The following is a 5,399-nucleotide window of genomic DNA, read 5'->3' as shown; positions in this document are numbered from 1 at the left end:
ATACAAGGGACTAACCCTACGCTCACCACACCACACATGACTGATGAGTCATGATGTATCACCCTCTTTGGGACTGAGCCATTTGGAAAGATCGGTGGGCCTTGGACCATCCAAAGCAGGTAACAGGGCTAGCCAAATAGCTCAGCAGATTAAAGCATCCGCTTAGGCAGATGCAGGGGCCAGGAGTTCAATTCCCAGGCCTGTCATGCAGGCCCTGCCCCTGGGGTGCACTGAGACAGCAATTGAGACTGGGCATGGTGGCGCGCATCTGTAATCCCAGCACTTGGGAAGCTGTAAACAGGAGGATCACTACAAGTTTGATCTATGCAGTGAAACCCTATAGACCCTGTCTTAAAATACAAAACAAAACAAAACAAAACAAAAAACAAGCAGGTAACAGTGTATCATGTCACTGGTTATAACCCATTAGCATCCTTTAGGAATGATGAAGTTGACACCCTGGCCAAGGTGAGGTGGCTGGAAAAAGCCCCAGGAGTGGACACAGCCTCGTGGCTATATCACCAATTGTTGCATGCAGGACAAAAAGCCATATGGGCTACAGTGCATGATGGGAGTCTCCCTGTGATGCCAGCCGAGGTCTGGCTGCCTGTGAGCAGTGTGTGGTATGTTTGCACACACACACACACACACACACACACACACACACACACACACCAGAGCCCTATAGTGACCATAGGGCATGTGCTCCATGGATGAATACTCTGGAGCAGGTGGCGAGTCAATGTCAATATCTTCAGCCCCTTACCAAGATCAGAAGGGAAGTTCCACCTGGGTACTTATGTGGCCATTGGATGTCTGGCAGCTTATTTGGCCTTGCATCCTGATCAGGCACCAGGGTTGCACACCTTGGTTCGGTTATGTGCCACATTTGGCCAGCCCATCATTATTGAAAGTGATCAGCGAACCCATATTATAGCCACAAAAGTACAACAGAGGGCTGGGGATATGAGCACTGTGTGCATGTTCCTAAGTCTGCCAGGATGACCCAGTGCTCCAATGAGCTGTTTTGTTTAGGCTTTTTTTTTTTTTTTTTTTGAGACAAGGTCTTGCTATGCAGTTCAGGCTAGCCTTGAACTCCCATGCTGGCCTCAAGTTCCTCCTGCCTCAGCCTGCTGAGCACTGGAATAACAGGTGTGCACCACATGCCCCACCTACAGTGAGCTTTTAAAGCAAAATCTGAAAGACACAATCCTGTACTGGACACAAATGCTCCACCAGCTGAGGGATGTGTTACACACCTGGAATGAATGAAGCTGCAGAAGGGGTGTGGCACCGGTGGAGGTGCTACTGCATCATGCAGCACCCTCCACTCCATCAAGTGAAAACCAGTGACCCTTTTGAAGCCTGGGATGGGTCACCAAGGTGATATTTTTCTGCCAGCACTAACGTCCCTGCACCCTGGACAAACAGAAGCCTGGGCCTGGCCGTGGACAATACAGGCTCCCTGCATGTGACTGGGGGCATGGCTGGCTCTGCGGGGAGCCAGGTTAGATTGTGATCTGCAAATAACCCCATGGGTGACTAGCTCTTGGTACCACAAAGGTACATACCCCCACACCAGGGCGAAGGCAAGTCTAAGAGGTACTTTTGTGTTGCCGATATGGTCCATTATGAGCTCTCCCTCCCCCTTTTATTTTTATTTGATATAGGCTCTCGCTATGCAGTTCAGACTCATAGTGATCCTCCTGTCTCAGCCTCCTCAGTGACGGAATTATAACTGTGCACCACCATGCCGGGTTTCAGTAGCCAGCATGGCACGCCCAGGGTTCTGAGGTTGGCACAGCATGTGGTACCAGGGATTGAACTCGGGTCCCTGCGCTTGCTAGGCAGGTGCTTAGCAGCTGACCTATCTCCCCAGGACTCTCCCCTCTTTCTACATGTTGAGCCTCCAGACACTACAGTCCCAGCAAGGAAAGTGTGGTATGCAAAGCCAGTTAGCCCACCTTTACCTGCTAACCTCCAATCCTCAGGTGGGAAACTTGCATACATCTTGCCAGAGATCAAGGACCTACTGTTACCAGTCCCTTTAAGTGCTATGTTCTTTCACCCCTAAAACCACCCATGGCAATGTATTAGTTGCTTGGTGTCTCAGTTACTTTTCTCTCATTGCTGAGACAAAATACCTGACACCCAAAATTAAAGAAGGAAAGGCTTATTTAGCTCACAGTCTGTGGGGGTTTCAGTCTATAATCTGCTGGCTCCAAGGCACAGTGGCACATGGCAGAAGGCAGCAGCTCATGGTAGCATAAAACAGCAAAACAGCAAGAGCAAAACGGGATGAGCAGTGGCAGAGAACAAGCTTCTCTTGCTTCCTTATGATGCACTAAGGCTGCTCACCCCAAGCTGGGTGTAGCGCTCACATCCGTAATCCCAGCAGCACTCACACCCACAATCCCAGCTTCGGATCATGAATTAATCACAAACTCTAGAAGCCTGCCTGATGACTGCATAAGGCTTTGGAGTGACAACGAGACACAAACCATAACACTTGGGCTCACACATATGCTGCTGTTGCCAATCAAACAAGCTGCTGGGTATGTCCTGAGCTGCCTACCAGCATGCTGTCAGCTTTGCATGGAAGATCAGGCCCGTGACAGTGCGGAATTGAACTTGGCTTACCTGTTGATCCAAGGGCCATCTGTCTACCATCTGTAACAAAACCAGGGTGCAGGTGTTTGCTATGGTACTGGAGCAGGTGAACTGCTCTCACCCCTGGACTGGCTTTCTGGGTGAATGGTTCAGAATGGCTCATCACAAAATTAGTGGAAAGGACAAGGTCTGCCCCTCTGTGCATACAATGCTTGGTGTGGGTGCAGTGAAGGGCAGACTCCTGTTGTTCAATGTACAAATGTTTCCCAAAGGGATGATGAGAAAAAAATAGGGTCAGAGAAAGAAAACTAAATCATTGCCCTCCCTGGTGCCAAAAGGCAGTCTCCATGGGTGTTCAGCTTCCATGGTCGGCCTTACCTGCCTGTCAGCTAGACAGGATGCTGCACATGGGATGGCCATACCTCCCAGCACAAATGCTGAAAACTTTCTCTCCTGTGCCCAGGAATTGGGAGGCTTTCAGAGCAGGGAGCCAAGAGTGTCACCTGCTTGCCATCTTCCTGCAGGGCAGTACTATAGTTACTGAAGCTGAAGTTACTGCTCTTGTCTTGCTTACCACCCATTTTTTAAAAATTATACTCCATGGGGCCAGGGAGATGGCTCAGTAGAACAAGCACTTCCCTGGCAAGCGCAAGGGCCTGAGTTCAATCCCTGGTTCTGCCAAAAAAAAAAAAAAAAAAAAATGGGGGCTGGAGAGATGGCTCAGTGGTCTAAAGCACCTACTTAGAACAAGCTTAGCAAAGCACAGGGATGACGGTTCAATCCCCCAGCACCACATGCCAGCCAGCCCCGCCCCCTGGTGGGCTGAGCTGGCCACACACACACACACACACACAAATAAATAAATAAAAAATTTAAAAAAATTCTAAAATTATACTCCATGGGTCTTAGGACTATGCAATAATGAAGTGTGCCAGTTATGCAAATCTGCTTTGCAGAGAAACAGGACACTGGGTATTCCCACAGGCTTGCAGGAGAGTGTGTGTGCCCTGACAGGTTCTGAATGCTGTGTGTGCATGCCCCATAAACATGCCAACATCAGTCAGGCGTTCCATGCTATCCCAGTTCCTTTTCTCTCATTGCTAGGAAAAAATACCTGAACACACAGAATTGAAGAAGGACAGGTTTATTTAGCTCACACAGTTAGTGGAGGTTTTGGTCCATACTCAGCTGGCTCTAAGGCACAGAGCACATGACAGAAAGCAGTGGTACTTGGAGGCAGAAAACAGCAAAGAGCAAAGGGAGGAGCAGGGGCTGTGGCAGCTTGGAAGCCTCTCTCCCTTCCTTTATTGTATTCAGGCTATCAGCCCCAGTAAGTGTAGCACTTACTCCCATAATCCCAGCATTTGATCATGAATTAATCACAAACTCTAGAAGCTACCCCAGTGACTGCATGAAGATTTGAGGGGACAACTAGACACAAACCATTACACATGCATTGGCCTGGAGAGCTGTAACTACACACACATTATCAGGCTGTCCCTGCAAGAATAGTGGTTGCCCCTGACTTTATAATGGCCTCATGCCCTAGCCATGGGGTGGGGGTGGGGGGTGGAGGATTGTTTATTAGTGGCTTGATGCTGCAGACCATATTGCTGTGAATTATTGGCACAACGCTTTACATTTCTCTCAAAAGGAACCATGCAGAAGAGTCACTGGTAGATTGCAAGGTAAAAACATCTCAGTGGGGTGGAGTAGGTGGTCAGGATGCCCGAGATGGCTGAACACAGGCTTTTCTCCTTGGTCTTCTGATCTTCTGCTTGCTAGTGAATCAGCATAGGCTATGTAGCCTGCAGGTGCACACTAGAGAACATGTGAACAAGCAGTTTGTGTTATGCAGCTTTCTAGCAACTCACGGGCGTTGTGTGAGGTGGTACATAAGGCAGGGGGATCCCTCCGTGTTACCTGCCCGCCACTGAGAGAGCAAAGGCATGTTGGGCATGTCCACAGCTCAGAATCTTATCTTCAGGCTCCCTGAATCTCTAAAAAACCTTCTTAGCCTGGACCTATAGCAGAACAAGTAGGTGCTCATTTTCTTAAGATACATGCACAAGGGTGCTGTCTTTCTACTGGCTGTCATCTGGAGACTGCCCTGAGGCCCTGGAGATGGCACACGGTTCCATGGGGTTTCCCTCTGAGCTCAGCAAGGGCCTCAATTCTCTTATAAGGGCCCCTCTCTAATTAAGTTAGGCTCACTCAAGGCTTGACCCAAAAATAAACTAATTAGGACCTCATTTTTTTTTTTATTTTTTAGGGAAGGGTCTACAGGGTGTTCAGGGTCTCACTACTAGATCAGACTTGTAGCAATCAGCATGTTTACAGCCTCCCAAGAGCTGGAATTACAGGCGCATACCACCATGCCCAGTCTCAATTGCTGTCTCAGCACACCTCGGAGGCGGGGCTGGCACGGCAGGCCCAGGGATTGAACCCCGGCCCCTGATCCTGCTTGCATGCACTTTAATGCACTGACCTATTTGGCCTGTCCAGGTCTTCATTTATATATGTGAAACTCCCTCTTTATCTATTCATTAGCTAGAAAATAACCCACTCTTAAGGAGAAGAGCAATAGGAATTATGGGCCATCAGGTGTTGTGGCACATACCTGTAATCCCAGCACTCCAGAGGCTGAGACAGGAGTATTGAAGCAAATGTGAGGCCAGCTTGGGCTACAGAGTGGGTTTAAGGCCAGTCAGAGGGGCCTGGGAGATGGTTCAGTAGAATAAGTGCTTCCCTGGCAAGCACAAGGGTCTGAGTTCAATCCCAGGTTAAAA

The sequence above is a fragment of the Octodon degus genome, unplaced genomic scaffold (genome assembly GCF_000260255.1).
Source record: "Octodon degus isolate 3935 unplaced genomic scaffold, OctDeg1.0 scaffold00070, whole genome shotgun sequence".
Classification (NCBI taxonomy): domain Eukaryota; kingdom Metazoa; phylum Chordata; class Mammalia; order Rodentia; family Octodontidae; genus Octodon; species Octodon degus.
Note: the sequence above shows the minus strand (reverse complement) of the source record.